Source organism: Phoenix dactylifera, chromosome 14 (assembly GCF_009389715.1).
Source record: "Phoenix dactylifera cultivar Barhee BC4 chromosome 14, palm_55x_up_171113_PBpolish2nd_filt_p, whole genome shotgun sequence".
NCBI lineage: Eukaryota > Viridiplantae > Streptophyta > Magnoliopsida > Arecales > Arecaceae > Phoenix > Phoenix dactylifera.
Genome location: NC_052405.1, coordinates 15785841 through 15798467, shown reverse-complemented (window position 1 = coordinate 15798467; position 12627 = coordinate 15785841). Strand labels below are relative to the sequence as shown.

General features: G+C 36.1%; 1 non-coding gene across 1 annotated transcript; it reads right to left on the bottom strand.

The window, feature by feature from the left end:
- Positions 1–12528: 12528 nt before the first annotated feature.
- On the bottom strand, positions 12529–12610 carry TRNAS-GCU. Its single transcript has one exon. It is a non-coding gene; the product is annotated as a tRNA-Ser (tRNA).
- Between the last annotated feature and the right edge of the window lie 17 nt (positions 12611–12627).

The following is a 12627-nucleotide window of genomic DNA, read 5'->3' as shown; positions in this document are numbered from 1 at the left end:
GGCTTTCTAACGGCATATGTACGCTTCAAATGAAACGAAATTTATAGGGCTGACGCTGGCCGGTGAACGGGGACATTATGCCCTTGATGTCAGGTGAACCACATCAGCGATGGACCCTGCCCATCAAATTTTTCAATTTTTAAGATCTCATTCATCACACCGCTTATCTCCCATAGTAGCTATAACAATTTAGGACTTTACTCAAAAAAGCTAACTATATAAGTATTTAAAATTTTCTCGACAAATAATCGATATGGGACTAAACACACGCCCATACGGATCCTCACATACACCCCATATTCAAGCCATAATATCTTCGTCAAGTTAAGAGTTTACATCCATTGAAATCTAATCATAAGCATCATGATTGGCATGTGGTCAGCCTCCATGAACTCGTATCGTAGTGCCCCCTAGTCTGCATAGGCTATGGGCCGAATTCGCTCAAATACCATTTGTAACAATCTAGAACCTCATCAAAAAAAACTAACCGGAAGGTATTTTTTGGTTCCTTAGTCTTGTATAAGTAATTAAATATCCAAAATCTTCTCAACGAATAATCGATAGAACTAAATACACGCCCACACGATCCTTACAGTAGCCCCCTCACCTTATCTCGACTTGATCCTCTTGTGCATCATTGATATGGTGCATCTGGTATAGGATATAATTTCTTGAGAGAGTGATAAAAAAATCTCATTGGTTTTTTTCTTTCTGCTAGCAAGGGATATAGACCTAACAGTGTGCGATTGGGAGTTTAATTCATGTTGGATTGTTGATTGTGGGCTAGAAATTGAGTAGGTTAGCAAAAAAATATTTTTGTAAGAATATCGAAAAAAATCTATATTATTTATGGTTCTCTATAAAAGATGGATGATGTTTATAAATATTGGGAAACTATTTAGCTTGCCCTATACTGGAAACAGAATATAGAGAATAGTGAGATGAAGACATGGATTAAAATCCTAAAACTCTCTCAATCATAACTACCTATCTAGAGCTAATTCCTCCTTTATAAATTTAGATCCTACTAGAGTTTTATTTCTTATCGATATTGAATTTCCTTTACATCCACATGTTTTGACAACGATGAAGACATTGCAATCGCTAGATGTTGCGACCCAAACTAATTCATGAATTTTTCTTGTTTAATGGCGATGCGGTGACAAGAAAATGCTCTAGTGACTTAAAAATGCCTATAACTTATATATAAAAAATGGTACCTCCATCCATATTCAAGAAAACATATTGCGATGCCATATTAAACCTTAAGAAGGAGTATAATGGCCTTCATTAACCATTACAAGGGAAAAATTAGATAATACAACAAATCAATTCATGGATGGCAGCCGTTTGCATAGAAATCTCTTTATTTTTAGAACCAGAATGCAAATATTTGCTCCTTTCATGTGATTCTATGACGATTTAATTTAAAGAGATTGGTCTTTTTTTTTGTGGCTCGGAAAAATAGGATTAACAATTTCAACTCATGACTGATATAAATTGGCATTTCCAGAACTATTATGTTCTAGTGAACTAACCTTATATGAATCAATGATTAATTAAAATATTCTGACCCTTTTATCAGTGAGTGATTTTAAGAGCTTGAAAATCATACTTTTTAAAATTATATTTATACCTTACCATAAAATTTGAATTATCTGTTGGTAAAGTAATAGGTTGAATAGCATTTAAAGTATATATCAGACTAAATATGATAATAAATGAGAAATTATAAATTTTGAAATATAATTTTTTTTTATTAATTTGATTCTTTTAGTCGGCACATGTAATACATGCATCCAACTAGTAACTCGAAAAGGTCACTCAACCGGTTTGTTAAATTCCAATTATTCTCTATGATTGTATTTATCAGGCAATTTCTGATACAAGCTTCAAACCCACTCAAATGCCTTACTATAAACTGATCTAGAGTCAAAAGAGATGCGAAAATCTTACATAAGTCTAATCCACCACGCATTTGACTTGACGCTAGGAAATTTTCTTTCTATCATAATACAATCTCTTTTTTTTTTTGTGCTATGGCGGATGATTTATACAATTTCTATCATAATGCACCTCTAGAGTGATTGGCCGCATATGAAGCTATCCAGTTCGCGGCACCGTTGACCTCTCTATATATATACTTGGCCTGGAACACCACTCCACCAACCATAGTCCGGATATTTCAAAGCAAAGGGTGACACCCACACTCACCGCCAATGCCTCCTTGGATCCAGCTAATAATTGTGGCCGAGTCATCCTCAAGCATGATTGCTCTGGCCCACAGCACTCGCTAAGCATAACCCAACCCGGCCCATAATAAAATATGTTCATCGGCGGTCTTTAATCTCATGTATCACGTGGCCGTGCTGCCTTTTTATTTTTCTAGGAGTCCTCAGCGTATCTCGTTGTGGATGGTGAACTACCGAACAGGGAACCAGATCAGCTCTTGACTAAGAAAGGAGATGTCAATTAAAACTTAGGTGGCAGTGCACTTTTAAGTAGTTCAACCTCAGCATGTTTTATTGTCAATCCAAGTTCAAGCTAACTCATCTAATTCTAGATCGAGCTCAAACTGCTTAGCAATAGTTTGTTTAAGAGATCTACTTAGAATCTAAAATTTTTTTGAGACTTCCGGTTGCACAATTTGAAAGAATCCTCCAGATTATGTTTTAATTTTGTAGTTACGCCATTTTATTCCATAATATATTTTTATTTATAGTAATAAAAATATTTATATAAATAATATTAATTAAAAATAATGTAAATATATAAATTATTGATGTATCCATACCTCGAGCTAATTCAATGAGCTCAAGTGAGCTAAATCTAGGTTTAGCTCGACTAATTTTTCAACCAAGCAAACCTAACTTAAACTAGCTCGTCAACATAAATGGGTTGGGTCGGGTTGGGGTGATTTGAATATATACAGGTATGTCAGGTTCGGTTGGGTTGGGTTGGGTTAGTTTGAATCAGTTTTCCAAAACCTCAAATGGAAACTGATTCGAAGTTTGCAGTACCAGACTTTTTCAAACTAAAACCAAACTAATTTTTTTAAAAAAATAATATAAATCAAACCGAAAAGGCCAGTTCAGATTAGATGCGCAGTACAGCCTCACTTCTTTTTTTTTTGCATACCCTTGCTCGTAGCCCTATTACGAGTGCATAGTTTCTTCACTATAATACATGTTTTCTATTTTATCAATCTCTCTTTCTTATACTCCTTTGTTTAATTAATTCTGTTCTTTTGTTTGGAAAAAAAATGATTCCAGAACCCAGGATTTGACTTCTCTCAGGTGCAGTTCACAGGAACATGACCTGACCCTAGGACCTTCATTGGTGGGATACACTGATTGACAAGCATTGAGTTGTGAGCATTGGCTTGTGATTCTCAACCTCTTTGATAATATTGTTATTAGCTTGCTACACATATTAGTATTCACAGTTTGTGAAAAGAATCCCCATGGAGCTCCTGAAGCATTTGAATTAGGAATTCTTAAAGCTATTTATGACTTGTTAGACACTGTGTAGTCGAGAAGAAACGTATTGTGACTCATTTGAGTTACATTTTAGGGATGATCGCATACTCCTGCTCTTATGTTTTTGAAGATTTTCCACTGTTTAAATTTTTTTTTAAAAAAGAAGATGAGTATGAACTGAGGCAATTGCACATACTTGCAGTCCTTTGCTGACTCCAATCCGAATAAGTCCATGGATGTATTGTTAGCAATATATCATATAAATAAAAAATAAATCTATTAATTTAATTAATAGAAAATTTTTAAAGGGAATAATATACATGCATATTATTCGGCATCCAAATAATTTTATTTCAATGCAAAATAAATCTAATCTAGCACAAAATAAATCTATGCATTTAATAAATTTATATCATAAAATTTCAAATCCTACAAATCTACTAATATTAAATTAAAAATAAAAGTAGAAGAAAGTAGCCTGATTGTAGACAGGTCGAAGCGCGTAGACGCTGTCCCAAAAAAGTATTTGCCCCCACGTACGGATCTCCCGGCAATCCTTCTCGGAGATACGACGACCCTACAACTTCTTCTTCGGCACGTCTCGGAAGAAGTCAAAGTGAACCCGATCGGACTTGTAGATCCAGTAAAGAGCGGAATGAAAAGAACTAAATAAACTGAATGAAAATGTAAAAACAAAATTCGGAAGTGGCTAAGAGGAAGAAGAATTTTTCCAGAATTTTTCCACTATTTTTTTCAAATTTTTCGTGTTAGAAAAGAGATGAAATCAAGGGGTTTATATAGGGGCAATATGGTAATTTTGTGGATGCGTCCACGCATTCCGCGGACGCGTCTGCGTCCTTCACGCGGAACGTTTGCAACATGCACACGCGGGCGCTGGCTCAATACCTAAAATGCTCAACGAACGTTTTATTTTTCAAACACGCACGCAGCCCGAGATTCGGCCGCGTACGCATTTAATTCTTCCTTTAGCGCCCGGCCGTTTCCAAATCCAAATGCGACAGCGGAATTAAATTCCGCGACGCTGGCACCCGTTGGTGCCAGCGAGGGAGTGCTCAGGCACACGCGGGCGTAAATCCCAGTGGGCCCCATGCATTAATTTTTCCATCAATCCCCCACAAAAATTAATTTTTAAATAATTTTAAAATCAAAACAAAATGCTGGATATCTTATATTATGTAATAGGTGTAGGTACCTTTCGGTTTGAACCTTCACTTAGTGACAATTGTTACATCTGTGGAGCCAAGGTGGTCTTAACCTTGAACCTCGGTCCATGGCTCAGATTAAATCAACAGCACACATAATATAGCCCGATCTGGGTTCTAAGCGGGTTGCGCTATTATGGCCATGCGCAGATATCTTTAATGTGCTTTTTAGAAAATCGTCCATTTTCCATAATCGCGGCCTCACGACTACACATATAGGTGAGTCCTAATAAGGAAGCTAGCAAGGAAGCTTCTGCCTCTTGGGTCTCGGACTCATTAAGAGTTATACAAACAAACTCATCCTACCGCTTGCTTTTATGAGCACTAGCGCCATAGGAATGAGGAAAACATGAAATAGTGCTCCTCTTAGTCACACTCCGGTTTGTTTCTACCCATTGAACCTCTTAAGGTTGGGTTCCCACCATGGTGATCTATCTTTATGGGCGAAGCCCCATCCCCCTCGACGACTCTAGAACCACTGTTCTGGATAAACTTTTTGTAAGCTGATCAGCCAAATTGTTTTCTGATTTTACAAAATTTAAGGCAATAACATCATTTTTCAATTTATATCTTAATGATTTATAACGTACTTTTAAGTGCCTGTTCATTTTTACATTAGCATTTTCTTGGTTGCATTTATCTATTGCAGATTTACAATCACAATATAAGGAGACAGGTGGTAAAGGTGACTCATCTACAGAAAGGTCTATTAGTAGATCTCGGAGCCACTCAGCCTCAGTGCTAGTGGTGTCTAAAGCTATCAGTTCAGACTCCATGGTACTCCTAGATATTAAGGTTTGTTTGATGGATTTCCAAGACACAGCAGCACCTCCTAGGAGAAAGACGTATCCTGTGGTAGATTTAACATCTAGGGTATCGCTGATCCAGTTGGCATCACTATAGCCTGCTAGAACAGCAGGAAACCCACTAAAGTGCAAACTATAGGACTTGGTACCCTTAAGATACCTGAGGATCCTCTCTAATGTTGTCCAGTGATCTCTATTTGGATTAATAATATATCTACTAAGTCTATTTACAACATATGCTATGTCTGGCCTGGTGTAGTTTATTAGGAATCCTAGTGAGCCTATGATTTGAGCATATAGGTTTTGAAGGACAGGAGTTCCTAAGTTCTTCTTAAGATGAGTAGAGGGATCAAATGGAGTAGAGACAGGCTGACAATCAGAATAATTAAATTTATTGAGTATCTTGTCAACATAATGACTTTGGGATAACTCAATACTATTTGCACTTCTAATTATTTTGGTATTTAAAATTAAGTCAGCTTGTCCCAAGTCTTTCATATCAAACTTATGACTTAAAAATTGTTTTACTTCATCAATTATCTGAAGATCTGTCCCAAAGATCAGTATATCATCTACATAGAGGCACAAGATCACAAATTTGTGTCCAACTCTCTTGTGGTATACACATTCGTCTGTACTATTGATTTCAAATCCAAATGCCAGTATGGTTTCATCAAATTTCAAGTGCCATTGCTTGGGTGCTTGTTTAAGACCATAAAGAGATCTGACTAGTCTGCAAACTTTATTTTCTTAGCCTGGGGTTTTAAATCCCTCTGGCTGGTCCATATAAATTTCTTCATTTAAGTCTCCATTTAGAAAAGCTGTCTTAACATCCATCTGATGAATCACTAATCTATGAATAGAGGCTAATGCTATAAGGACCCTAATAGTAGTAATCCTAGCTACAGGTACATAAACATCAAAGAAATCTACCCCGGGTCTTTTAGTAAAATCCTTGGCAACTAATCTAGCCTTAAATTTATCTACAGAGCCATCAGGCCTAAGTTTCTTCTTAAAGATCCATTTGCACCCTATAGTTTTACAACCAGGAGTAAGATCAGTCAATTCCCAAGTATGATTTTGGATAATTGATTGCATCTCATTATCCACAGCTTCTCTCCAAAAAGGAAAATCCAAGGATTTCATTGCGTCCTCAAAGGTAGTTGGAGAGTCCTCTATAAGAAAAGTATAAAAGTCATCTCCAAATGTTTTCTCTACCCTAGATCTCTTACTCCTTCTAGGTTCTGCTTCTACTTCTACTTCACTTGTCTTTATTCTACTAAAGCTACTAGCTATACCACTATCTACTCTAGTCTTAAGTGGAAAGGTGTCTTCAAAATATATTGCATCTCTGGCTTCTATGATGGTGTTGTTACTAATATCACTTTCTTCTGAATTAATCACCAGAAATCTATTGGCATTACTATTGGTTGCATAACCTATGAATATAGCATCCACTATTTTAGGTCCTATTTTCTTTCTTTTAAAACCAGGTATTTTCACTTTTGCCAAGCACCCCCACACTTTCAAATAGCTAAGATTAGGTTTTCTATGTTTTCAAACTTCATATGGGGTCAAATTATTATTTTTAGAGAGAATCCTATTAAGGATATAACATGCTGAAACTAGAGCTTCCCCCCACAAATTCTCTAGCACTCCTGAGCTTATAAGCATGGAGTTCACCATATCCATTAGAGTCCTATTCTTCCTTTCTGCTACTCCATTTGATTGGGGAGAATATAGAGCAGTCACTTCATGAATGATTCCATAATCTTCACAAAATTGAGTTATCTCATTAGATGTATATTCACCTCCCCGATCTGATCTAAGGATTTTAATTTTCTTTTCCTGTTGGTTCTCAGCTTCGATCTTAAAAATTTTAAATTTGCTGAGGACCTCATCCTGGGTTTTAATTAGGTAGATGTAACAGAACTTGGATAGATCATCTATGAATGTCACAAAGTATCTGTTACCTCCCCTAGAAGTTCTACCAGAGTCACAAACATCACTATGGATCAACTCTAATAGATCTGAATCCCTATTAACGGATTTAAAATGCTTCCTAGGGAGTTTGGCTTCTACACAAATTTGACATTTTTCATGGTTCTTAAGATCACTTTTTGGTATTAGATTTAGGTTCATAAGTTGCTTAATTGAATTATAATTTACATGACCTAATCTACCATGCCAAATAGAAGGGGGTTCTATATTCATAATCAAAATATTTTCATTTATTGAAGGAGCTATTTCATTCAACTTAAACAATCCTTCACTAAGGAATCCTTTTTCAATAAATATTACACCATGAGAAATCACAACCTTATTGGACTCAAAAACTAGACAAAAGCCTTGCTGGACAAGCAAGGAACCACTAATGAGATTTCTCCTAACAACTGAAACATGTTGGACGCCGTGCAGGGACAGGACTTTGCCAGAGGTAAGCTTTAAGTCCACACGTCCTACTCCTAGAACATGCGCCTCCGAGTTGTTTGCCATTATCACAGCTCCTCCACTTGAGATCTGGTAAGAAGAAAACCAAGAGCGATCCGAACAAATATGAATACCAGCTCTGGTATCAATCCACCAATCAAGTGCTTGTAAAGTCATGTTAACTTCAGGAGTGAAGGAAACAAACCTGAAAGCTGTTTCAAAGGAGCCACCGCCAGAAGTCACTATGTTGACTTGAGCACTAGATGTGTGTGGACCCTTCTTCTTAGATTGAAGAGGTGCAGTCTTCTTATAGAAGCACTGGGGAGACAAATGGTTGGTCCGACCACACACATAACAGAAACGAGCACCACCTTCCTCTTTCTTCTTCTTCTGCTACTGGGATTGAATAAGCTTTCCATTGTAGTGGTGGTTAGGGTTTCTAGGGTTGTAGGGTTTCTTTTTGAAATTCTTACGGAAGGGTCTGTTCTGATTTTTCTTAGGAGGGGCCTCTACATTATATGCATTATTCTTGGGTCTAGTAGTGGTATTACTCCTGAGCCTGTGCTGCTCTTCAATCTTAATGGAGTTCAAGACTTGGGTTAGGGTGAGAACTCCCTGGGTATGGCTCAGGGTCTTAGCAAAATCAGACCAGGAAGTATGTAGTTTATTTATCAGACAGGCTACCTGAAATGATTCATCCAAATTTGTTCCATTAGCCCTAAGCTGGTGGATCAGGGTTTCAAAATCATGGATATGGTCATTCATAGGCTTTGAGTCCACCATCCTAAAATTATTGAAGTCGGAGGCCTTGAACCTCTTTACCCCAGCATTATCAAGACCATATTTGCTATTTAAGGTGTCCCAGAGTTCTTTAGCACTCTTGGCTGTGTAATAGATATCGTACAGCCTCTCAGAAAGAGCATCTAGGATTCTATGGATACAATGATAATCTATCTCATCAGGTGTCCTAGAGGATGTGCTAGTGGAGGCAGAATGTTCAGTGTTGGTAGAGGTAGTTGGGTTGGACCTGTTATCAACTTCGGTAGTACTTTCACCTATGGCTGAGATTAACCCTAATGTGGTGAGCCATAACCGCATTTGGTTCTGCCACCTCCTAAAGTTATGACCATCAAATTTTTCAGGTTTGGCACTAAGGTGGTCACTAGTGTTTGAGGCCATAGGATCAGGGTTACAGAATAGAGACAGTAACCTGATTGAAGGCCATAGGTTTATCTAGAAATTGTTAGCAATATATCATATAAATAAAAAATAAATCTATTAATTCAATTAATGGAAAATCTTAAAGGGAATAATATACATGCATATTATTCGGCATCCAAATAATTTTATTTCAATGCAAAATAAATCTAATCTAGCACAAAATAAATCTATGCATTTAATAAATTTATATCATAAAATTTCAAATTCTACAAACCTACTAATATTGAATTAAAAATAAAAGTAGAAGAAAGTAGCCTGATTGAAGATAGGTCGAAGCGCATATACACTGTCCCAAAGAAGTATTTGTCCCCATGTACAGGTCTCCCGGCAATCCTTCTCGGAGATACGACGATCCTACAACTTCTTCTTCGGCACGTCTCGGAAGAAGTCAAAGCGAACCCGATCGGACTTGCAGATCCAACAAAGAGCGGAATGAAAAGAACTAAATAAACTGAATGAAAATGTAAAAATAAAATTCGAAAGTGGCTAAGAGGAAGAAGAATTTTTTCACTATTTTTTTCAAATTTTTCGTGTTAGAAAAGAGATGAAATCAAGGGGTTTATATAGGGATTTTTACAGGGGCAATATGGTAATTTTGCAGACGCGTCCGTGTCCTTCACGTGGAACGTTTGCAACGTGCGCAAGCGGGCGCTGGCTCAATACCTAAAACGCCCAACGAACGTTTTATTTTTCAAACACGCACGCGGCCCGATATTCGGTCGCGTACGCATTTAATTCTTCCTTTAGCGCCCGGCCGTTTCCAAATCCAAATGCGACAGCGGAATTAAATTCCGCGACACTGGCACCCGTTGGTGCCAGCGAGAGAGTGCTCAGGCGCACGCGGGCGTAAATCCCAGTGAGCCCCGTGCATTAATTTTTCCATCATGTATCACTATTTGTTTCCAAATTTAGCATTTTTTTATTGGATTTGGATTATTTCATTCGCATGAAAGGAAGATTGATCTTCTTTAGCAGCATCAGTTATGGGATCGTGTCCTGCATAGATCTCAAAATACTCCAAACTTGCTCATTCATCCCTCCCTGTATAGAGCTCAAAAGTAGTGGTAGATTTGTGTGAGAGAAAGTGAATCCTTCTTTCATATGAAAGATACAACCGGTACATTTATATTTTATAAATATCTCTATGCTAACTTTAAATAATTTGGAAAAGGCTAAATGATTATGATTATGGTTATCTTGTGAATTTCTCCCTTAGGTGCTTCTTCCATGTAACAAAATGTGTTTTTGTAGTGTTGGCTTTTTTTTTTTTAAGCTTTAGTGGGCAGCCCAGATGTTGTACCCAGCTGGCAGCCAAAACAACTACAGGTCAACTTACAGTTACTGGTGCTAGTGATGGTTTAGGGATACTTGAACTGAACTCAAAGTTCAATTTAAGTTACTCAACTAGGCAAATGTAGTTTTAGCAAAGACTTACATTGGCAGACAAGATGTCATTCTCTATGTTTTGCTTCCATTACACCCTTGATGATATCTTCTATATATGTAATGCTCAAGGGTGTGGTTCCACCCTTAGCATGACTCTGCTTTTATGTATTGGTTAAATGTCTTTCTCAAAAATTTAGATTGACTATCTTTTTTCTATTTCCAAGGTAATGCAACTTTGTTTGAGCTTTTCTTTTTTTTTTTCCTGAGGACCTATTTGGATAATCCCAATAGAATTAGAATTTTTTCTAAGGACTTCTTTGGGACTTGTCCAAATAATCATATCCCTCTGTTTAGGGACCCAAAGTTTTAAGTTCTATAGTGGCCAGAAGACTATTGAGATAGTATGTTTAAGTCTAGCAATGCTATGAATAAACTTATAGAAACCAAGGCCTTCAAGCTCTCCTAAAATGGATGTCTTATTGGTGGTTTTGATGAAACTTTTTTACAAAGATTTATTTCATAAATTTTACTGCAGTAACATTGCTCATCTCCATCAAAGAAAAAATTTCAATTCATGAAAGATAAAAAAGAAAAATAAGTAAAATTTTTAATGTTAAAAAAATCTGACAAGTAACGTACAAAGCCTATCCTGTTTGGTTAGGAAAAAAGAAAGGATTTTTTTTTGAATAAAAAATCTCCATTAAAAAGAAAAGTTACGTTTCGCTCTAGGAAAGTAGAAGTAATAAATTAGGTGTCTTTTCTATTGCCAAAGTAACGCAACTTTGCTCGAATTTTGGTTATTCTTTTATATTTTGGATAATCTCTATGAAATTTGGATTTTTCGATATAAAGCATATCAAGTCTTGCTTGGCCCATATCAATCAAATGTTCATAGCTATTTAAAAAATAAAGATCTCTTTGGCTCTTCATTTTTTTCTCTTTGGCTCTTCATTTTTTTCTACAATTTTTCAAGCTTCACCCATATCTCCTGCTCTCGCCCTCCACCTCCTCCTAATTAGAGTATCCTAATCTCAAGAATCCAACAATATTCATGTTCTTCTATTTAAGAACCAAAAGTTCGAAGTTCTAGAGCCATTGAGATAGCATGTTTGATTCTAGTAATGCTATTAATGAAAATGAACTTCCTAATGATGGTTGCAATGAACTTTTTTTTCTTCTAAGATTTAATTCACAAAGTTTATCATAATATTGCTTCTTATCTTGGTATGCTCATAATTTGAGAGCCAATATTTTTTTTATTATTTATGAGAGAAACTGAATGATTTCCTCGTCTCCAATGCAGAAAAAATACAGTCAAATAACAAAGGAATCTATCACTTTCAGAGTGGAAAAAATGAAAAAGAAAATCAAATTAAAAAAAGAAAAATTCCATCAAAAGAAAAAAGTTGCATTTCACCTCATGAAAGAAAAATATTAAAAATTTCAACATTTAAAAATACCGACAAACAACATTCTGAAATCCATCATGCTCACACTCGGGAAAAAAAAATAAAAAATTCTCCATCAATGGAAACCTTTCCCTTGAGGGGGTAAAAAAAAATCCCACTTCAAGAAAGATTTAAAAAAAGAAAAAAAATTAAAAACAAAATAAAGAGAAATATCGACATTTAAAATTACCGACAAGCAACATTCTGAAATCTATCATGCTCACACTTGGGGGAAAAAAAAATTAAAAAAATTCTCCATCAATGGAAATCTTTCCCTTAAGGGAGTAAAAAAAAAAAAAAACCCACTTCAAGAAAGATTTAAAAAAAGAAAAAAATAAAAACAAAATAAAGAGAAATACCAACATTTAAAATTACCGACAAACAACATTCTGAAATCTATCATGCCCACACTCGGGAAAAAATTAAAGAATTCTCCATCAATGGAAACCTTTCCCTTAAGGGAGTAAAAAAAACCACTTCAAGAAAGATGTAAAAAAAAAAGAAAAAATATTAAAAACAAAAAAAAGAGAAATAACGTCGCCTGAGAGATTCGAACTCTCGCGGGGAAACCCCATGTACTTAGCAGGCACACGCCTTAACCACTCGGCCAAAGCGACGGACGTGCCCTTTTCTT